The sequence below is a fragment of the Palaemon carinicauda genome, chromosome 2 (genome assembly GCF_036898095.1).
Source record: "Palaemon carinicauda isolate YSFRI2023 chromosome 2, ASM3689809v2, whole genome shotgun sequence".
Lineage (NCBI taxonomy): Eukaryota > Metazoa > Arthropoda > Malacostraca > Decapoda > Palaemonidae > Palaemon > Palaemon carinicauda.
The window spans coordinates 119,816,455-119,841,112 of record NC_090726.1 but is presented as its reverse complement, the minus strand read 5'-3'; the positions used below and the strand labels follow the sequence as shown (position 1 = coordinate 119,841,112).

Sequence of the window (24,658 nt, the reverse complement as noted above, 5' to 3'; positions counted from 1 at the left end):
AATGCAAGAAGGATAATCAAGACTCTCCTGTTCACAGGGAAGTGACCTTTAAGGGTCGAGGGCATTCCAGGTCAATTGCCCAGAGAGCTGCTGCTTCACAACTCAACAGAACATTATCAAAGAAGACAATGGCAAAGCCCAAATCAAGATCTGTGGCTCCAGGACCCTCTACCTTGAGAAAGTATGGAGAGCATGCTCTCCCCTTATGCTCCCAACCAGGCCGAGCCGGGAAGGGAGGATGTATGAAAGGAGGCAGGGGATGTTGAGATTGGTGATCCCCTACTCCAGCTGCCATGAGAGAGGAGATGCCTGTCTAGCCATTGGGCAACATGGCAGCGATATGGTGGAGAGAGTTGGGAGGGGGGTAAAAGTCCTCAGGGATGGTTATTGCCTCCTGTTCATCAATTCTCTCTCATTGTCTCACTTACTCTCCGATGATGTTCTAGTCTTACCCTTCAGAATCACTGAAAGCCCTTATCCTTGATAAAGAAGTGAAAGCGATGATGGAGAAAGACATGCTAGAACTCATCCAAAATGGTTTTTCTGGTATTTATAGCTGCCTTTTTCTCATAGAGAAAACGATGAGTGGATGGAGACTGGTTATTGAGCTCTTTCCCCAGAATGAGTTTGTTTTATTAACTCTAGGATGGGGACGGCAAGCACGATCTTTGCCACCATCAGGAAGGACGGCTTCAGACTCTCTGTCGATTTGAAGGACGTGTATTTCCAAATACCAATCCATCCTTCCAGTAGGAAAAACCTCTGCATATATCATCAAGGGTGTCATATACCAGTTCAAAGTCCTCTGCTGTGGACTGTCAACTTCTCCCCAAGTGTTCACACTAGCCTCAACTTAGGCCCAATAAAATGGGATTCGCATTCTGCTAAGCTAGGTGACTGATTAATCCCTTCATCCTCGAGGAGATAGTTATTCCAGGATCTAGAGAAGCTTCTCGGCTTTTATCTACGATCTGGGGATCGTGATTAATTGGAAGAAGTTGAGTCTTACACCCAAGAGACAGATGGAGTATAATATCTGAGTATGTTGATACAGTACAGCAAGAGTCTTGCCATCAGGTGATTGCATCTACAGATTCAGAGAGGTAGCTAAACTATTTCTGATCATGCAAGAACAGCCAGCAAAGAAGTAGCAATGTTTCATAGGAAACCTTTAGTTGTTGGAGTAGCTCATGCTCCTTGGGTGTCTCCACCAAAGATTGCTTTAGTGGTGTCTGGAAGCGACACTTGTCAGCAGCCACCGATCCTTCTCACCTTCAGGTTCTGGTGTAACAGAAGGTAGTGGATGATATCGAATGATGAATTATCGATAGCTCAACGATGAAAGCCTTACCAACGGAGTTCCCTCGACTCTCCACCTCTAGAGATGCTGCTGTTCACAGACGCATCAAAGGAGGGGTGGGGCGCTCACCTGAGGAACATGACTGCCTCAGGTCTGTGTTCCTATGACGAGAAGGGCCTGCATATCAACCTGTTGGAGATGCGAGTTTCACTTCTAGCTCTGCAGTTTTTCATACAGAGTTTGATGGGCCACTTGGTAGCATTGATGAACAACAGCACTACCGTATTTTCTTACATAAACAAGCTGGGGGGGAGGGGACAATGTCCCAACCTCTTTTTTTGTGACTTGGCAAAGCAGGCACACTCTTGGGTATTAGACAACACAGAAGTGTCTGTGAGGTACATTTCAGGCAAGAGGAATGTACTGGCGGACACTCTCAGTCGCCAGGGCAGGATGTAGGAACAGAGTGGTCCCTATTTCCCTGCACGCTGGAAAAGCTTCTTGCCTGTTGGGGTTATCCGACAATAGACTTGTTTGCAACCTTATTAAACAAGAAGCTACCAGTGTTTTGCTCACCAGTGCCAGATCTGTCTGCTGCCCTGGAAGACGTGTTCCAATATACTTGGGATGTCTTGGATGCTTATGCCTTTCTTCCCTTCTGCCTGATACGATGAATACTCAACAAGATGTTGTCGTCTTTTAACGACAGGCTTACCCTGGTGGCTCCCCAGTGGCCCAATCTTTTCTGTCAGCTGCACATGTGGAGGTTCTACAACTCAGTAACCTCCCTGTCTCTTTACTGGTGGAGTATATCCTGCATCTCCTCCGAGTGAAATGTGTTTTGCGAGGTACTGCTCAGATGTCTTGATACCTCCGTAAAACCTCTGCAGCTGTCTACCGGGGAAACTGGTTCATACTCTGTGATTGGTGTCGTAAACGAGGTAAATCTATGGTCAGAACCTCTCTGCAACTGATAGTGGATTTCTTCATCTACCTTCACTGAGAGAAGCTCTTCTCAGTCTGCGTTTAAGGGCTACTGGTCAGTCTCGAGCTGGAAGGCCTGGACCTTTCCTCATTTTGGGAATTGTCCATGCTGATGAGGAGCTTCGAGTAGTCCTGTCTGCCAAGGGAACTCAAACCCCCATCCTGGAACATTACCAGAGTTCTCACCTCTCTTAAACGCTTCCAATAATAATCTTTAAGAAGGGCATTCATGATTGTGTATTTGCAAATATTTTCAATTATCATGTTGTATATTCCATTTGAAAGGCCATTCTTTGTATTTTCACGTGGTATATGTAAAAATGTAAAAACATGAAAATTTTGATATAAAAAACTTTTATCTTAGATTTAGTTACATAAAAAATAAATTTATTGTCCTTCTTTGCTCTACAACTGCTCAATTTGTTTCTAATAATATGTATTATATATAATATGTAGCTAGGTTTCTAGTGCTATTTTCAGTTTCTTTTTCTTCATTCCTTAGTAAGTTATATTATGGAACTTCAATGAAAGTAGGCTGACACATGTCATTGCCTACTGTAAAAAATTAGCATCTTGTAAATTAATGAATCACCACTCATTACCAATAAGATTTATATCAAAGTTATAGCTACAGCATGACAGATCAGCCATATCTACGCAATTTACATGTAAAGTAAAGTCATCTAACATGATCATTATGTTTTTTTTTTTTTTTTAGTATTTTAAGAAATATGACAATTTCTTTTTGCATAATTTTCATGCTTTCTTCACTTTTTTAAAATACCTTTAAATATTACAAAGATATTCCTCTTACATCATAAAAAATTCAATAATTTATCAACATAATGTAATAAACCAAAAGTTCATCCTGTTATATTTTGGTTGCACCGACGCAAAGAAAAAACATTCTCTGCAGCTATGTAAATTTGGCCCCCAACCAAAAATCATAAGCCTGACAGCGATTTTGTCACACCCAAGAAATCAAAAGGATTATAGTTCTTTGTAGCACCCTTTTTGCCTCGAGGTGCACATCCTTTTTAGTCTTCAATTATACCTTTTTCTTTGCTTCTTTTCTGCTATCCTGCCTTTCAACCTTGGAACTTTTACTTCATACCACAAATGCCAGGTTTTTCCTCAGTCCATAGTGCTGAGTTCGTGTCCCAAATTATTAAATCTAATAAAAATTTCTATTTTATCTCTGCTCTTCCCTTTTTTTTTTTTTTTTTTTTAAGAATAATTGATTTTGCTTGCTGAAGTCCTAATAGATATTTAGTACAGGGGGGACAGAAATCAACCTCAATTGGTGGGAGGACCTTTTTAAAGGAGGGACTTGAGGTTCCTAAGTGTTATGGTGAAATATAGCATAATGTTAATTCCATTTTCCAGTATTAAACATAAGTAATGAAATTATAAAAAAAAAATGTATGGTTCGGTAGTTTAAATGATTTAATAATTCCAGATATTACTTTACCCTATTTTATTGCCAATAGTCAAGTAAAGAACATTAGGTAAATGGTCTTTCCATAAAACCAAAGGTTAAGATGATTAGATAAAAATGATATGATAACAGTCTCTTTACTTCAAGTGTTAAGTGTTAATGGAAACTTGTTTTTCATTGTAGTATTGTTTTGAATAGATTGTCACATACTGTAGTTTAATTTCAGAACATAGCTATTTATGCAGAATAATAATTTATAATCAGATGTTTTAGATTGGTGTAAAGTAGAAACAATTATATCCATGAAAAAAAAAAAAAAAAAAAAAAACATTTACCGGTATAGTAAATGAAGTACCAGCATAATTGTTGTAATAATGTATAATTTTGCTTATCAGATTAGAATATCTTCACATGCGTTTATCGCGTTGCAGTGAATTGGATTGTCTTCTCAGAGTATTAGAACTTCTTAGGCTGATAAGGTGTAATATCTGTAAGCTTCAGTAGTTGTGCTGAAGCAGTCACAGATTAAAGTAAGGTCATATTCCATGTAGAATTTTATTTTTTTTCTCAGTTCTTTTGTCACATTGTGTGTTTGGAATTAGTTTTTCATGTAGTACATGGTGTTGATGCTAGAATTTCTTTGTTGTATATGTACATATAAATACGGAATGTTTAAAGATATTACTTATTTAATGTTGATAGTAGGAAGCAGAACTATTTTTTTGTGTAATGTTAAATCAAGCTTTTGGGAGATTTTTCAGGAATGACAAGAATTTTATAATTTGAATAGGAAAATAATGAAAATGCTCTTAAAGTTACTTGTGTATATACAAGATACTACTTTACCGCTGGATGTTTCTTTTTGTGTTGAATAGATTTACATGTTCATAGGAATAATTAAGAGGCATACTCTATGAATACTTTATGTCCTTAAAAGGAGAAAGGTCGCTCATGAGCGGTAAAGACAAGGATCAGGTGATTGTAGTTGTTGCACAATGTTTTAGAGACTGCTCGTATTCACATACTGGATGATATACAACCCCCCCTCCAAAACAAGCTATGACCAAGGAGGTCCAGACTATGGCTGCTAATGACTCAGCAAGCAGTTCTATATTCCCCCTAAACCCCCATCACTTCCTCACAAGGATCGTAAGGTTGCAACCAAAAGTGAGAGCTATCACACTGTGAACTGGGATTTAACTCCTGACCCATGGATTGCTGGTCAGAGATATTTCTACTAGACTACCACAGCTCTCAATATCAAGGAAGATGTTAGTGTTTAATAGATAACAGGACTTTTGAGTCATTGTCTTGAGTTAGTAATGTATTTCCCAATTGTTAACTGGAGTTTTCTCCTCAACTTCATCGACAATGACGTTGCTAAAAAATTATTTTTTGGCAGGGATTATTTCCTTATTTTTAGTTATCTTTGTGTCACTAAGAGAACCTATTATAGTATAATAATTTTCTTTTAACAGTAGAATCTTGACTACAGATAAGTTATTTTCATTGATTTTGAGTGTACTGTCCAGTACAGTGAATTTGTATGTGGTTATACCACAGCAAAGTTCCGGCTACATTACCAATTCTTGCAATATACACCGTAGTGCTTAGTATCAATCGCTAATTTTGACTTTGCCTTTAAGCTTTTCATAGAAAAAATCATGTTTGTCTTATCTTATAGGTAGTAGGTTGGCCAGGGCACCAGCCACCCATTGAGTTACTAATGCTAGAGAGTTATGTTCTTTGTCTGGCCAGGCAGTACTATATTGGATCCCTCTCTCTGGTTACGGATCATTTTTTCTTTGCTTACATCGAATAGTCTGGCATATTCTTGACAAATTCTCCTCTGTCCTCATACACCTGACAACACTGAGATTACCAAACAATTCTTCACTTAAGGGGTTAACTACCTCAATGTAATTGTTCAGTGACTACTTTCCTCTTGGTAGAGGTAAAAGAGACTCTTTAGCTATGGTAAGCCGCTCTTCCTGGAGATGGCCACTCCAAAATCAAACCATTGTTCTCTAGTCTTGGGCAGTGCCATAGCCTCTGTACCATGGTCATTCACTATCTTGGGTTAGAGTTCTCTTGCTTAAGGGCACACTCGGGCATGCTGTTCTATCTTATTTCTTTTCCTCTTGTTTTTTTTTTTTTGAAGTTTTATAGTTATATATACAGGATCTAATTTAATGTTATTACTGCTCTTGAAATATTTTATTTTGCTTATTTATTACTTCTGTTGTAGTTTTTTTTTTATTTCCATGTTTCCTTTCCTCACTGGGCTATTTTCCCTTTTGGAGCCCTTTGAGTTATAGCATTTTGGTCTTCCAACTAGGGTTATAGCTTAGCTTATAATAATAATAATAATAATAATAATAATAATAATGATATACAACTCTATTAGTCATCTACTGTATTTGCCTTATGGCCCACCAAGTTTCTAAGTTCAACCATTTTTCTTCTGCCACAATAGTGGCCTAATTGTACTGTATTTTACACCCTGTTTACTGTAAGGTATTCATAAACAATTACCTTAGTATTTGTTAGCCTGTACTTCTATGAATAGCTATTTATTCATTCCCATGTGTTTGATTTGGCAGAGATTGCCATTGACTTGAATGCAATGGTTACTATGTTTGGTTAGTCCACTTGACGGGAATTTGATTCAAACTATCATTAAAGATGATTTACGGGTGACAGTAGCCTAAATGTATTCAGTTATCAAATAAGTTAATAATTTATTTTAACTGGTGCAGGGATACAAATTTTTGTGAAATATAGGTTTTGTACTTTAAATGGAGTTCAACCTATATCCGCTATGATAGCTTAATACAAAGAGTAGGTATATGGCTATAGTATATGCATATGATAGAAAGCACGGGCTTTGGACAGATAATCTTATATTTTCGAACTTTAAGCCAAACAGTTCATTGAAGGTAAAAGGTTTCTGGTTACATTTCCAGATTCATCAGAATAGATGATCACCAGAACATCAGAGGGGGAAGCCCAACCCCCCACTATGGTGCCCATACGCAGTAGTGGCCTCCCCAGTAAACTGCCATAAGTGAAATTAATCCCTCTCCACCATTATAGCTCAATACCAAGTTTGTTAATGCTAAGCTATACAGTATACTATTATGTAGTATAGTTTGTCACAAATTTGGTACATGACATTTTTATATATTCATATATTAAGCCACAAATAGCCCTACTGTAGTCCACTAATATAATAATCATTGCACCTTGAGAAGGATATATACAGAAGTGGAATTGCATATAATAAAGGGCCCTGGCCTGACCAGGATTTGAAACCTTGAAACAAGTAGCAAACCTTTCCATTGTGTCCTTGTTTAAGCCAATTGCTACAACACATGCTACACTCGTACATGCCAACTACATCCAAGCCTCAAAGGTGGTAAAAGGATAAACCCTCGGCCCACAAGCAAAGAGATGGCAAAATTTAGAGTAATCAGTGTCAATACAGAAGGCTTGTCGGTAACATAGGCAGAGCTACTTGCCAACCTAAATGCCGACATACTATGCAAATAAGAAACACGCAATAACTCCATCCTACCAAGAATCCCTAACATGCACTTGCTTATTTCCTGTTTAAATCAAACCCATGGAATTGTCATATTTGCTGAGGACAAATCAGTTATCCATAATTGCAGATCTCTCTCTGCTTGAGATCCTTCATGTAGACTGTGAATACACAAAACATCATGTCAGTTTATAAACCACCACCTACACCCTTTGCATGGCCTCAGATGAACCGTCCTGACAATAAAGCAGTCCTTATTGTCGGGGACTTCAACAGCCACAATACCATATTGCAGAGGCAGTGGAGGAGTGGGCCATAAAACAAGACCTCACCATCTTATATGACACAAGGGATGATCCATCCTTTCAAAGTGGATGTTAGAGAAGAGGGAAAACCCACACCTGGCTTTTGTCTTCTCCAAGCACCTCCAAAACTTTGTAAAGATCTTATCTAACCCAATTCCTAAATCTCATCACTGGCCTGTGATCATCAGTGTAAAGCCTGTCATCAGACCAAGAGAGACCTATCACAAAATTCCCAGATTTAACAAAGAAAAATGGGAAGACTACTCAAGTAATATAGAAGCAGAGATATCAAACATCCCTCCTGACCCTCAGCAGTATGAGATTTATCAATCATTAGTGTGGAAGGCTGCAAAGAACTACATCCCTAGAGGCTGCAGAAATACTTATATCTCTGGCTTCAATAATCAAAGCAAAGAATGAATAAATGAGTGATTTGAAGTTCTCTGGCATCCTGACATCGAAGGTCATTGTCGCCGATATCATTTATTATAAATAAAGATTAAAAGAATATTCAATAGCATTAAGAAGACCTGCTTCTGATATAAATTTAAAAATGCCACTAGCATTTTACGACACATCATGTCCAAAGATCTTGGCAAGGATGAACCTGCCATCCTCACCTCAAGCCTCAAACAGATATCTATTTCTCTTTGTGCTATACGTGGGAAATTCAGTCAACAAATGCCTCACTGTCAAGAGTATCAAACAGTCGTCTCAATATGGTTGGTTTTGGCCAGCCAGCAGAAAATCATGTGTCATCCGACTGTGACCAATGCGGAGACGACAAAGAGTAGTGTCCCATTTTTGGGGCATCCCATTATACCTCCAAGGGGATATAACAAACGCAATTTCTCTCATCTTATTTTCGGTTAAAGTATCCCAATGCTTTTGCCAATTGTTATAAATAGAATTCTTAATTGCTGGTAAAAAAAATCCTTACAGAGAAAGGGATACCTTCTTGGTAGCAACTCGGCTGCAGCACTTTTTGCCAGTGAATCTGCCTCTTCATTTCCATACACACCTACGCGTGCCGGAACCCAGCAAAATTGAACTGGTATACCTTTTAGGCCAATAATTAAAAGCCACTCTAAAATCTTTAAAACTAAAGGGTTACTAGCATTTTAAACCTTCTAAAGCTTGAAGGTCATGCCCTCCTCTTTTAACACTATTTTCTCAATAGTGGTTAGTATGCCATATAATTCAGCAGTAAATATGGAAGATATTGAAGGGAGGGTACCTCTACAGTTAATAGAACTACTATATGCTCCAAATCCTACGCCAGCATCAGATTTGGAGCCATCGGTATATATAAAAGTTTATTCCCTATGTTCTTCAACATGCTCCATAAAAATAGACCTAGTTTCTAATTCAGTCATGTATTTTTAACACCAATGAAATATTTACAAAAAGATATCTCTGGTAATTGACACGGAGGGGTTGATGATATCTTAAATGGAAGCACCTTACCTCTAATTATATCAAGACTGTTTAATAATTGTTTTACCCGAAAGTCATAAGGTTGAGGAGATTTTGGGTACAACTCAAAGTATGTTGAGTGCCTTACAAGGCTTGCAGTCTGAAAGGCTAACGAGTTAACTAAAGCAAAGTGCTGTACCAAAGATACATAGAGGCATATAATAAAGATCCATTTGCCAACAATACAATTGATCTTGGAGACACTCAACTTAATTACCAATGAAAGATGTCAACGCTGGCAATAAACTATAACCAACTTCAATTTGACTTATACCAGCAAAAAAGGGTGGGCCACCATAAAAAGACTTGACTCTGAAGATCAAAGCCAGCCAAGAATTGTTGCAGTCACCCCCAATGAAGTAGCTCAGTATCTCTTACTAAATGGAAAGCAAAATAACAAAGAAAGGGGATACTAAGAAAATGAAGATGGACAGAACGAGCTATATCTGAGAGTATCCAGCATTTCCTACCATTCACCATGCAAGAATGGAATATGGCAATGAAATTTCTTAAAACTGAGAAGGCAACAAGATTAGATAGAATTACAGTAGAGATGATCCTGTGGGCAAGAGGACAAAAGAATGGCTCCTTGCACTGTTCAATAAATTAGCTCCTTGCGCTGTTCAATAAATGTGCAGCAACCCATCGAACACCAAAGATACAGAGAAAAGCCAAAGTGGTAACATTGCTAAAACCAGGTAAAGACCCTTTGTCTCCCAAAAGTTACAGACCAATGTCACTGTTATGTATCACATATAAATTATATGAACGGATGATAATGGCATGAATATCTCCAAAGCTCAAAGGAAAACTATCACCCAACCAAGCAGGTTTCCAATCAGGCCGGTCATGCTGCAGTCAGATTCTGAACTTAACTCAGTCCATCGAGGATGAATTTGAGTAAAGACAAATCACTGGGGCAACCTTTGTAGGCCTCACAGCTGCATACAATACTATCAACCAGAGGGCACTACTTTTAAAAGTTGCCCAAACAGTCGAAGAGGCCAACAAAGTACAAATCATAAAGTAACTCCTTGTAAATTAACGATTTTTCGTACAAATGGACAGCAAGAAAAGAGATGGAAGACCCAAAAGTATGGTCTCCCACAGGGCTCTGTACTGGCTCCTATTTTGTTTAATATTTATACAAATGACCAACCGGAGTTTCAGGATTTATAAAGATTCATATACACAGACGACCTATGCATTGTCCCACAGTCACGATTCTTTGAAGAAATAGAAGCGAGACTATCAAGAGCTTTATCATTTCTCATAATATATTATAAAAATTGCACCTAAATGCAGAGCCCAACAAAAACACAGGTGGGTGCATTCCACTGTAACAATCACCAAGCTACCGGTAACTAAAGATCAAATGGGAAAATAAAGAATTATATACCCACCCACATTCAGTATATCAGGGTGTTACTCTAGTCTAGACAGAACTCTTAGCTTTAAAGAACACATAAACAAACTGAAGAAAAGCTATCAACAAGAAACAACCTGCTTAGCAAATTAGCCAACACCAGCTGGGGAGCAGTTCCAAAAACCCTTAAGCGCAAACAGCTCTAGCTGTTTGCTATTCTACAGCAGAATATTGTTCACCAGTGTGAGAAAGACTGTCACGCAAATAATGTGAATCCAGAACTTAATAGAGCCTGGCGAATAATCGCTGGCACACTAAAAGCAACGGCCCTACCATATCTTTATAGACCAGTCAGTATTGCACCACCTCAAATTTGATGAAATGCTATTACTGAAAATGAATGGGTCAAACAGGTGAATGATCCAAGGCATCCAATTCATAGACATCAGACATCATGACGGCGACTAAAATCAAGAAAAGCTTCATGGCTGTGGAGGGTCCTAAGCATCTAAACTATGCTGCGTACAGATTGATGAAGTGGAGGGAGAGTGACTAATTCAACCAAGGAAGCATTTTCTGGCCCAACCGAACACCTACCTCGTGAAGTGTCCCTTAACAGAAAGAAGAGGACTACCTTAAAAGGAGAAAGATCCAGGATTAGAAAACATAAGATGGACTTCAGAAGTGGGGATGTCACCAATGCTGATTGCCCTGGTGGTGACTCATCCCAGACCATGGACCACATCCTCCACTGCTGGCCACTGGAACCTGCATCTTCTGATGTAGATCTACAGGAAGCAAATGATAGTCATACATTGGATACACGAGCGGTTTGATGACACGTTAATGATTGTAATGTTGGGGACAATATTGTCAGGAGGATTATTACACTAGCCATTACAATTTATAGACTTAATATTCAACCCATCATAAAATTGGTGTAATCTGTATCTAAAGGGACTTATGTGTAGACCCTATAAAGCATAGGTTTGAATCCTAGTTTGGGCAAGTTCCTTGCATAAAATTTCCTTTAGGTGCAAATTATTTTTAATACAGTGTATTCAGTATGGTATCAACAGACCTCTAGTAGCTTCATGTGTAGTATCGTCATCATCAGCCGTTACTCGTCCAATGCATAACAAAGGCCTCAGACATGTCCTTCCACTTACATGTATTTAATGTCTTTCTATACCAATTTACACAAAAATGTTGTTAGTTTATTAATCCATCGTCTTCTATAACCTTTTTTGCTTTTGCAATCTGCAGTATAGGGACCCATTCTGTTATTCTTAATGTGCATCAGTTATGTCATTCTCATTATATGTCCTGCCCATATCCATTTCTTTTCTTACATATTAAAATATCCTCTACTTTAGTTTGCTCTTATATCCATGTTGCTCTTTTTCTGTCTCTTGGTGTTATTCACATGATTATTCTTTTCATAGTTATTTAAGTTGTAACTAGTTTATGTTTTGAGGCTTTGGTAAGGCTCCAAGTTTCTGATTCATAAGTTAATACTGGTAGGACAATCTGATTAAATATTTTTCATTTTAAATAAAGTGGCATTTTACTTTTCATAATCTCATTTTGTTTACCAAAAGCTCTCCATCCCAAGCATTTCCTTCTTTTAATTTTAATCTAATTTTCTTGGGAAACGCTTACTGTGTCGTAGGTTCGTATATTCGTTAACATTCTCTAGAGGTTTGTCTAAAATCCGTATTTGTTGTGTTTACATTTTCTTTAAACATTTTCTTAGTTATACTCATATTCATTTTCAATCCATACCTTTTTGCTTTTTTTTATTCAAATCTTCTATCATCTTTTGCAATGCCTCCCATGATTCACTAAACAGAAGTTGTTAAGGTATTACCAATTAATGTTAATTCTTGAATTTTCCCAATCTAAACATTTAAAAAAAACTTTTTGCTAGGCTTGCTGTGAATAATTTAGGAGAGATGGGGGTCTCCTTGTCTAATTCCTTTCTCAATGGGAATTTTCTCACTATTTTTATTGTAGTTTTAGGATTGCTGTACTTCCCATTTAGATATCTTCAAGTTTTCTAACATATTGATTCACCTGTACATTGTCTTTGAATGGCTTTCATTACTATTGAAGTTTTGACAGAATCAAGAGTTTTCCCATAGTCTATAAATGCCATACATATATTGGTGTGCTACTGTCTTAAGCACACATTTGAGTATGAGTTGTTTCAGATGTATTTAAATGGTTTACTGAATACATCTTAATGGTTTTTAAGTTTTATTGTGAATAAACAACTGAGTTAAACATCTCCATCACTGGAGGAAGCTGTGTTGGTCCACATGACCAATTCTGGTGAAGTTTTAGATATGAACTGAACAAATTACCGATATCCCAAATATCGTATACTTGCTTTAATTTAGCTAAGTGACGGAATCGGAAGACACCTGCATCCGGTGACGTCACAAACTTTCACACGAAGAGACAATGTGTTGACATTAAGAAAGAATGGCAACTTAGCAGTATACATCCTGCTTACAATTTGAATGACTACAGCAAATCTCACGGTTAGCTCTTCCAACCAACATGACATATTACGTCATTTGTTTTAAACATGTAATATTACTATTCTAACTATTACATTAGCTCGGCCAGCTATCTCAATTTTTTTTTACAAAAATTTAACAACAAGCCGAAACATGGTTACTAGGTGCGACTGGACATACGTATTATTCTTTGTTTAACATTAGCTACACCCAACTGAGGACGAATGTCCAAATAGGCACATCAAAAAATAATAACAATAATGCATACAAAAAAGATATTACCAAAGCAAAAAGAAAAATGCATGATAAAACCAAGATCATATATATGGTACATTGCTAGCAAATGATTACATGGTACCAAAAAACAAAATAAATTCTGACTTACAAATGATTCGGTAACTTGATAAAGAATAATTGTTACCTTTGTCAGAAACAAGATACTCAATTTTTAGTGCACAAATACGAATTCCTGGTACGTACACGTACCACGGTTTCGTACATATATATATATATATATATTTATATATAGGGCTGATACATTTTATTAGATGCCCATAGATTCTGTTATATATCTTATATTTTTTTTTTTTTTTCTCTTTTCTTTTTTAACATTCCGGCTTATATATTTTTATTAGATGCCGAGAGAAAAAAATGATTTATATCCTTTTTTATTTTATTTATTTTTTTAAATGTTATTTTAAATGTATTTTTAACAATGCAAATGTAGAGAATTTCTTTAATTACATATTACTAGCGTACTAATCAGCTTTTCATACAAACATCTTCCTGACAAATTACTCCCTTAGCGAATGAGGTGGCCACTCATACAGCTTTGAACTGGATCAAGTAGGGGGTATTGTCAGGGCTATTCAACTCGTTCCTTTGTAGCTGCTTGCTGTGCCGTAACCTACGCCAAACAAGGATGTTCACGGCGATAAAAATTATCACCGTTACAAACCAACTAGCCAGTAATATAGGGTGAAGAATCTCTTTGTAAGTCGGTGACAGGTGGTCCTTTTCGGTAAGTTTCATCAACCGCTTTGCCACACTTCCGTTGTAGGGGAGAGGAAGTGCGGGCATTGTAGAGGTCCACGTGAAGTTCGCGAAGTAAGCTCGTTCTCTGATGATTGTCCGTAGACCAGTCACCATGGAATTCGGGGAAGTCCCGATACAGCCATCTGCTGCGACGAAGATGTGGTTGAAGGATGTGGATCCGTCAGGGCATGATACATTGAAGCCGTCCTTGTCGTATCGTATCCACGAGCCATTATTTAGTCTGCAATTGAATTCTTTATTGTCAAAGGGATAAAGCTTATCCAGACAATTTTCACTTGTATGGGAGAGAGCACCGTCTAGCACTATACCTAACTCGCATGAATCCATCAAGTTTTTACGGAATTCAAATGAGTCAGCTGTACATATTTTTCTATCCATTGCGTCTGAACAGTGAGTTAATTGATTTAAGTCTTTAATGACCGTATATGTTTCCTTGTCTGGGGAAATCAATACGTGTCCTGTCAAACTGGATATTACTGGATTTGAGTGATTCGTCATGAAAGTCGGAAATGGTGATATCCTGTAAGATTGCCAGGCATCAGAAGAATCAAAGGGAATTGTAATCCTAATCTTGTTATTATCTACGTTTACTGTAATTAGGCTGTAATAAAATTCTAACCTATGTTCGTCTAACAAAGGAACATAGCCTAGTTTATCCCTTCCGTTCTCCAGAACTAATTTTAAGTAACGTATAGGCAACAAATGGGGCGACAATACACCTTTAGTTGCTAACGTGATAGCTTCTACATAATCCTTGGATTTCTCAATGAAATGTGCAATTCTGTTATGTATGTGATCTATCTTTGAATCATAATACGTTAATGTTGCTAACAAATCCTGTACTTCCATAATTTGAACGATATTATCTGAATGTTCATTTAACAAATCCATAATTTTATTGATTGAAGCTAACTGATCCCTTAGTTCTGACATAATCATTTCATCTTTATGAGTCAAGAACTCAATTTTCTTATTTTGATTACTAATTTTAAGACGATTGGAAAGTCCTAAACCTAAACTTGCAACAGACCCAAAGATGCTTAATGCAGCATAAATGAACGGATTCCGTCTTTCTTTTTGTTCGTGTCCTACAGTCCACATCAAAAGGTCATAAGCCAAAGATCCTGTCTCTCCAGTCTTATTTTTCAAGTCATCAGATAGCATCTCTGCAACTTTTAATGTTGATCCAAGCAAACTCTTAGTAGTCAAATGAAAATGTCTCCTATGCAACTCATCCAATGATGCAGAAAACCTTGAAATGGCGGTTCTTAAGCTAGTGACATCATTCTCTTGAAGAAAAATTGCTTGCATATGCACTTCGACAATTACGTTGGTTGACGTAATAAAAATGTCTTCTTGTCTTTCAACTATATTGCCATATTTAAAATATATATTCTTAGTCTTAGAACTCATCCCATACGAAAAAAATGTCTGAGCGAACAATATCACTCCCAACAACAAAAAATTCATCTTGGAAACCTGTAACGAGAAAAAATATATGTAATTACTCCTGTATTAAAAAGAAAACTTTCAGTCACAAAATAAAATTTTTCCTCACTTCTTTTCCTCTCTTTTCTTTTTAATTTCTTATGTGAGACAATGGTACTATTCTCTCATCCGTGGGTTGGGCTACGTTTTGAATTCTAAACCTATTGGCCGTTAATGTTTCCAAAATGTTAAATGGGCCTTCAAACTTAGGTGTTAGTTTATAGTTGAGCCCTTTTCTGACATTGATTTGAATATAGATGTTATCACCCACGGTATATGTTTTAGTTGGTTTCGCTATTTTATCATGATTCCTTTTCATTATGATTTGTGATTCTTCTAAATTCTTTCGAAGGATATCATATCGACTTATACTTGCATTTATACATTCTTTTAAAGGATTTGATAGATTAGTTGTAGGCGTTAATACATGGAAAGGTGTTCTAACTGGGGTACCATACAATGCTTCATGCGGTGACATTTTAATTGATATATGATATGAATGATTCAGAGTACTCAGTGCCGCCGGTATTGCAATATCCCAGTTGGGGTCTGATCCCCCCAGTGTTACCCTCAATATATTTAATATCTTCCTATTTGCTCTTTCCACTAGCCCATTCGACTCTGGGTGATATATCATGGTATTAATCTTCTTTATGTTGAGGAATTCACACAATGAGGTAAGAAAGTGATTATTAAATTCACCACCCGAGTCTGAGATTATCATGTGTGGAATTCCATGTTTACAAATGTAACACTCGTAAAACTTCCTAGCGCATTTAATCGCAGTTTTAGTTTTAAGCGCTATTAGTTCTGTATATCGAGTTAAAGCATCTATAATTACTAAGAGGTGCTTATTTCCTCTGTCTGACTCGTAAAATCCTGTTAACAAATCTAAATGTATTCTTTCAAAGGGTTGATTGGGAACAGGATAAGCTCCTAGGCTGACAGGTGTTTTCGTATGCCCTTTGTTTTCCTGACATGTGCGACAATTAGCTATGTGTCTTTTTATATCTGTAAGCATTGTATGCCAATAAAACAATGATTTGGCTTTCTGTGACATTAATGAGAACCCAGGGTGTCCATGTAATGGATTTGAATGCAACCAATTCAGGACAGTGGAAACAAGTGAGTTTGGTACTACTACCTGGTCGTTAGTTACATGTGGTGTATTGCGGGTTTTCCTTGTCACAGTCCTACACAGAATATTATCTTTGATTACATAATTCTGCTGCTTATACTTTATATATTCCTTTTCTTTATGATTGCCTTTCAAAGCATTTATAATTGTTTCTATTTTCTGATCTTTTCTTTGCTCAGTCTGTAACAACTCAGCACTCCAGCCTAAATCTTCTTGTTCAGATATTGTTTTTACAATAGGCATGGATGTTGATATATCTATTAATTCAGCTAAAGACTCCGTACAAGATGACACGGGGTTGCGTGATAATGCATCCGCAATGATATTTGCTTTCCCAGGTAAATACCCGATTCTTGCGCCAAAATCTTGAATGATTAAATGCCACCGAGTTCGTTTAGGGCTGTGATTGAAGCCTTTAAAGAACTCTGTTAGTGGTTTATGGTCAGTAAGAACCTTAACGGGATAACCGTAAATTATGAACTTAAAATGCACTAGCGAATTAACAATAGCTAGTCCTTCCTTGTCTATTACTGCATACTTACTTTCGGAAGTTCTCAATTTTCGAGAATAGAAAGCTATCGGGAAAAACTGTTTATCATATTGCTGAAGCAATACCCCTCCTACTCCTAAGTCTGAGGCGTCTGTTGCAATGAAGAATTCCTTACCGAAGTCAGGAAATTTTAAGATAGGAGAACTACACAGTTCATCTTTCAAAGTATTAAACGCCTGTTGATGTTGCTCAGACCATATGAAATCTACGCCCTTCTTCGTAAGATCAGTTAAAGGAGCGGCTATTATTGAATAGTTGCGTATAAAACGCCTGTAATATCCACTACAACCCAGAAATTGCTGTATTCCCTTGACATTAGTAGGTATGGGAAAATTACGTATAGCCGACACCTTATCATGGACTACTTTAAGACCTTGGCTTGACACCATGAAACCCAAATATATTAATTCTGTTTTGAAAAATTCACACTTACTAATCTTTACCCTTAAGTTATGTTGTCTTAATCTCTGTAGTACTAGTTCTAACTTACGTAGATGTTCTTCTAAGGTGTTGGAAAAGATTACAAGATCATCCATATAGGCATGCAATATATCCCCTAACAAGTCTCCAAACACTATGTTAATCATTCTTGTAAATGTTATAGGAGCACAACGTAAACCAAAAGGCATCCGTAAAAATTCATAATGTCCCCTGGCTGTGCTGAAGGCTGTGTATGGGATACTATCTTCTTCTAATGATATCTGGTGAAAGCCTTTAAGTAAGTCCAAACTGGTAAAATATTTATTCTGACCTAATAAAGACAAAATATCGTCAGTACATGGCACTGGGAATCGATCAGGGATCGTTTCCTCGTTTAGACGACGAAAGTCGACGCAGATACGCCATGTTCGATCTTTTTTCGGTACAACTATTAAAGGAAAATTATAAGGGCTATTTGATTTTCTAATGACTCCTTCCTCTAACATTTTACCTACTTCATCATTTATTTCATTCTGGAATTTCATAGGGAGTCTGTACGAGGGTACATATATAATTTTCTGTTTGTCTTTTAACCTTATTTGATGCTCGATCACATCTGTTTTTCCTAAGGATCCATCCGTAGTGGAAAAGACATCTGTATATTTATTTAAAAGTTCATTACTAAATGGAAAGCAAAATAACAGAAAGGGGATACTAAGAAAATGAAGATGGACAGAACGAGCTATATCTGAGAGTATCCAGCATTTCCTACCATTCACCATGCAAGAATGGAATATGGCAATGAAATTTCTTAAAACTGAGAAGGCAACAAGATTAGATAGAATTACAGTAGAGATGATCCTGTGGGCAAGAGGACAAAAGAATGGCTCCTTGCACTGTTCAATAAATTAGCTCCTTGCGCTGTTCAATAAATGTGCAGCAACCCATCGAACACCAAAGATACAGAGAAAAGCCAAAGTGGTAACATTGCTAAAACCAGGTAAAGACCCTTTGTCTCCCAAAAGTTACAGACCAATGTCACTGTTATGTATCACATATAAATTATATGAACGGATGATAATGGCATGAATATCTCCAAAGCTCAAAGGAAAACTATCACCCAACCAAGCAGGTTTCCAATCAGGCCGGTCATGCTGCAGTCAGATTCTGAACTTAACTCAGTCCATCGAGGATGAATTTGAGTAAAGACAAATCACTGGGGCAACCTTTGTAGGCCTCACAGCTGCATACAATACTATCAACCAGAGGGCACTACTTTTAAAAGTTGCCCAAACAGTCGAAGAGGACAACAAAGTACAAATCATAAAGTAACTCCTTGTAAATTAACGATTTTTCGTACAAATGGACAGCAAGAAAAGTGATGGAAGACCCAAAAGTATGGTCTCCCACAGGGCTCTGTACTGGCTCCTATTTTGTTTAATATTTATACAAATGACCAACCGGAGTTTCAGGATTTATAAAGATTCATATACACAGACGACCTATGCATTGTCCCACAGTCACGATTCTTTGAAGAAATAGAAGCGAGACTATCAAGAGCTTTATCATTTCTCATAGTATATTATAAAAATTGCACCTAAATGCAGAGCCCAACAAAAACACAGGTGGGTGCATTCCACTGTAACAATCACCAAGCTACCGGTAACTAAAGATCAAATGGGAAAATAAAGAATTATATACCCACCCACATTCAGTATATCAGGGTGTTACTCTAGTCTAGACAGAACTCTTAGCTTTAAAGAACACATAAACAAACTGAAGAAAAGCTATCAACAAGAAACAACCTGCTTAGCAAATTAGCCAACACCAGCTGGGGAGCAGTTCCAAAAACCCTTAAGCGCAAACAGCTCTAGCTGTTTGCTATTCTACAGCAGAATATTGTTCACCAGTGTGAGAAAGACTGTCACGCAAATAATGTGAATCCAGAACTTAATAGAGCCTGGCGAATAATCGCTGGCACACTAAAAGCAACGGCCCTACCATATCTTTATAGACCAGTCAGTATTGCACCACCTCAAATTTGATGAAATGCTATTACTGAAAATGAATGGGTCAAACAGATGAATGATCCAAGGCATCCAATTCATAGACATCAGACATCATGACGGCGACTAAAATCAAGAAAAGCTTCATGGCTGTGGAGGGTCCTAAGCATCTAAACTATGCTGCGTACAGATTGATGAAGTGGAGGGAGAGTGACTAATTCAACCAAGGAAGCATTTTCTGGCCCAACCGAACACCTACCTCGTGAAGTGTCCCTTAACAGAAAGAAGAGGACTACCTTAAAAGGAGAAAGATCCAGGATTAGAAAACATAAGATGGACTTCAGAAGTGGGGATGTCACCAATGCTGATTGCCCTGGTGGTGACTCATCCCAGACCATGGACCACATCCTCCACTGCTGGCCACTGGAACCTGCATCTTCTGATGTAGATCTACAGGAAGCAAATGATAGTCATACATTGGATACACGAGCGGTTTGATGACACGTTAATGATTGTAATGTTGGGGACAATATTGTCAGGAGGATTATTACACTAGCCATTACAATTTATAGACTTAATATTCAACCCATCATAAAATTGGTGTAATCTGTATCTAAAGGGACTTATGTGTAGACCCTATAAAGCATAGGTTTGAATCCTAGTTTGGGCAAGTTCCTTGCATAAAATTTCCTTTAGGTGCAAATTATTTTTAATACAGTGTATTCAGTATGGTATCAACAGACCTCTAGTAGCTTCATGTGTAGTATCGTCATCATCAGCCGTTACTCGTCTAATGCATAACAAAGGCCTCAGACATGTCCTTCCACTTACATGTATTTAATGTCTTTCTATACCAATTTACACAAAAATGTTGTTAGTTTATTAATCCATCGTCTTCTATAACCTTTTTTGCTTTTGCAATCTGCAGTATAGGGACCCATTCTGTTATTCTTAATGTGCATCAGTTATGTCATTCTCATTATATGTCCTGCCCATATCCATTTCTTTTCTTACATATTAAAATATCCTCTACTTTAGTTTGCTCTTATATCCATGTTGCTCTTTTTCTGTCTCTTGGTGTTATTCACATGATTATTCTTTTCATAGTTATTTAAGTTGTAACTAGTTTATGTTTTGAGGCTTTGGTAAGGCTCCAAGTTTCTGATTCATAAGTTAATACTGGTAGGACAATCTGATTAAATATTTTTCATTTTAAATAAAGTGGCATTTTACTTTTCATAATCTCATTTTGTTTACCAAAAGCTCTCCATCCCAAGCATTTCCTTCTTTTAATTTTAATCTAATTTTCTTGGGAAACGGTTACTGTGTCGTAGGTTCGTATATTCGTTAACATTCTCTAGAGGTTTGTCTAAAATCCGTATTTGTTGTGTTTACATTTTCTTTAAACATTTTCTTAGTTATACTCATATTCATTTTCAATCCATACCTTTTTGCTTTTTTTTATTCAAATCTTCTATCATCTTTTGCAATGCCTCCCATGATTCACTAAACAGAAGTTGTTAAGGTATTACCAATTAATGTTAATTCTTGAATTTTCCCAATCTAAACATTTAAAAAAAACTTTTTGCTAGGCTTGCTGTGAATAATTTAGGAGAGATGGGGGTCTCCTTGTCTAATTCCTTTCTCAATGGGAATTTTCTCACTATTTTTATTGTAGTTTTAGGATTGCTGTACTTCCCATTTAGATATCTTCAAGTTTTCTAACATATTGATTCACCTGTACATTGTCTTTGAATGGCTTTCATTACTATTGAAGTTTTGACAGAATCAAGAGTTTTCCCATAGTCTATAAATGCCATACATAGTGGTTTGTCATAATCTGTTGAATTTTCCATTAGCTGGTTAATTATATGGATACAGTCAGTTGTTGAATAGCCACTTCTAAAGCCTGCCTGCACTCTTGGTTGATTAAAGTCTAGCTATCTTTCTATTCGTCCAAATATAGCCTTTGTGAATATTTTATATATTACCAAGAATAATCTTATTGGACGGTAATATTCTAGGTTTTTTGTGCCTTCCTTTTTGTGTAGTAGTGTAATGATAAAATTTTTCCAAGCTGTAGGCGTGCTGTAAAGTATTCTTGCTGATATTGTGTTTAAAATTTGGTGAGACTTGCTGCTATGAAATCTCCTCTACCTATTATTAAATCAATTGTTAGGCCATCTTCTGTTGCTTTGCCTCTTTCCATGTCTTTTAATGCTTTATTTATATCTGTTACTGGTATGTTTGGTATCAGCTGAGGTGTTTCATTTGAATTAGCAATGTTATTTCTTATATCACTATTGTATAGCATTGTTCAGAAATCCTCAGTAATTTTAATCACTCCATCTCTTTTGTTGATATTTTCATTTTTGTCCATTAAAAGTAAACATCTGTTGGAGTCCTTATTTTCATCAATTTGGTGCTTCTTTTTTTTTTAGTTTCCTCAATTTTTGTCTGATTTTGTTTATGGATGTTTTTTGTTTTTAGTTTGTTTATTGCTTTGGATAGTTCTGCTCATCGTAATTCATCTCTTGGATTTTATTCTCATTTCCGATCTTTTCTTTAATAGGTTTTTTATCTTTTCTTATAGTTTTTTTTTATCTTGTATAGGAACTTTTCTACCCATTCTTGTGCTGATTCCAATATAGGTTCTATTAAATTTCTGTTTAATTCTTCTTTACTTGCTTCCATTTCATCACGTAGCTGATAGTACCTATTTTGTATTGCGAAACTAAAGTCATCAGATTTTTCACTTATTACAGGAGTGTATATTCTTTACTATAATTAGTTTTTATCTTTCCTTAGATCCAAACAAATTTTTCTTCTCACGAATCTGGGGTCATTTACATATTTTATTAAATTAAATTGAATTTTTCTCTGTGAGTAAAATTTATTTCGTTTTTTGTTCCTCCATTTTGGCATTCTCCCTTTATATTTTCTGTTTCCTTATGCATAAGCTGATACTGGTAGCACACTATTTGATACTTTTATATTAAGAGAAAGAGGCATTTTACTTTTCCTTATCTAATTTTGTTTACCAAAAGCTCTCTATCATATGCTTATCTCTCTGAATTTAGGTCTCATTGTCTTGGGGAAACACTGTCTGTCCTAATGAGGTATTTTCATTAAAAATCTCTTGAGAGATTTGTCTATGACCCTTATTTGTTGTTTCTGTGGATTTTAATGGAACATTATCTTCGTTTTATTCATTTCCAGTCCTACATTTCTGCTTTCTCTTCAAATTTTGTCCTCTGCAAATCTCAAGTTGTTAAGGTATTCCTCATTAATGTTATTTCCTACATTTTCCCAAACTGAATTTTTAAGAACTTCCAGGCACGCTGTTAAATAATTTAGGAGAGATGGGGTCTCCCTGTCTAACTCCTTTCTCATTTGGAATTTTCTCACCATCTTTATGTAGTTGTAGGATTGCTGTATTTCCCATATAGATATCTTCAAGTGTTTTAAAGATTCATTTATTCTTCGTCTTTGCAGGGCTTTTATTACTGTTGGAGTTTGTATAGAATCAAAAGCTTTCTCGAGGATGCCATACATAATGCTTTGCCATACTCTGTTGATTTTTCCATTTGCTGGTTAATTACATAGATATAGTCAGCTGTTGAATACCCACTTGTAAAACCTGCCTGCTCTCTTGGTTGGTAAAATCTAGCTGTCTTTCTATTCAGCTTAATATGATCTTCGTAAATATATTATATATTACTGAGTAAACTAATTTGGCAGTAAGTTTTCGGGTTTTTGTGTCTCCTTTTTTTGCGAAGCAGTAGGATAAAAAATTCCAAGTTGTAGGTATACTGTAGAGTATTCTTACAGTCATTTTGTGTAAATGTTAGCGAGTTTTACGATTATGAAATCACCTCCATCTATTATTAAAAATTTTAGGCCATCTTTTGTTGCTTTGCTCTTTTCATGCTTTTTACTTCTACTATTACGTTTGGTACTGGCTGAGGTGTTTCATGATGTTTTAGCAGAGTTATTTCTTATATCACGATTCTAGAGCATTTCATAAAAATCCTCTGCCATTTTTATTATTCCATCTCATTTGTTGGTAATATTTTCATTTCTGTCCTTTAAAGCAAACATCTGTTGGCACTGTGTTGCAAATCTTCTTTTCATCAATTTAGTGCTTCTTTTTTTCAGTGTTTCCTTAATTTTTATCTAATTGTGTTTACGAATCCCTTTAGTCTTTAGTATGTTTATTGATTTAGATAATTCTCCCAATTCTGTTAAATTTTTACTCATTTCTTCTTTACTTGCTTCCATTTCATCATGTAAGTGGTAGTACCTATTTTATATTTCTAAACGAAACCCGTTAAAATTTTCTCTTATGACAGGAGGGTTTATTTTCTTTCTTAAAATTAGTTTTTCTTTTTCTTTCCTTAGATCAATACAAACTTCACCTCTCACCATTCTATGGTCGCCTTTCCTTCACTTATAAAATACTGTTACACCTTTAACTAAATTATTTTTTTCACTGAGAATAAAGTCTATCGTTATTCGTTTCTCTATTTGGGCTTCTCCATGTCCATTGTCTTCTTTTCTTATACCTGACAATGGAATCTTCTTTTCATTCACCCAAACTCGTCTTTTCTCCTTACATCCGAACACTGTTTTTCTTACACTTGAACTCAGATTATTTTTTTTCTTTCACTGACCAAGGGTCTTCTTTTCTTTCACCTGGATTCAAAATCTTACATTATTTCGCATTAACAAAAATTCTTTCCTTTTTCCCTTTAACTTGAAAACTTACTATGTTGCACCCAAAACCAAAGCTTTCATTTCTTTCATGTCAACCCAAAAATTTATTTCATTCACCTGAACCTAGTGTTTGTTTTTTCACTCAAACCCAGAGTATTCCTTCAATTTTATTCACAAGATCCCAGTCCTCCTGTCTTACTCCCGAACTCAAATTCTTGTTTCTTTTACCAGAACCCAGACTTTTCCTTTTATTCACTAAACTCTAGAGTTTCTTCTTTTCTTTCACTTAATCCAAGACTTTTTCTTTCTTACACCCGCAACTAATCTTCCCTTTTCATCCATAACC

At 36.4% G+C, this 24,658-nt stretch overlaps 1 protein-coding gene across 4 annotated transcripts in view; it reads left to right on the top strand.

The window, feature by feature from the left end:
* Positions 1–24,658, top strand: part of LOC137626633 (putative glycerol kinase 5) — a 512,079-nt gene that overhangs the window by 57,549 nt on the left and 429,872 nt on the right. For 2 of the 4 annotated variants that reach the window (XM_068357673.1, XM_068357656.1), the window contains exon 1: positions 4,122–4,252. The exons of the other annotated variants lie outside the window; for them this stretch is intronic. The gene's annotated coding sequence lies outside the window, so the exon portion shown is untranslated. Of the gene's footprint in view, positions 1–4,121; positions 4,253–24,658 lie in introns of those variants that run through there. 4 annotated transcript variants of the gene reach the window in all.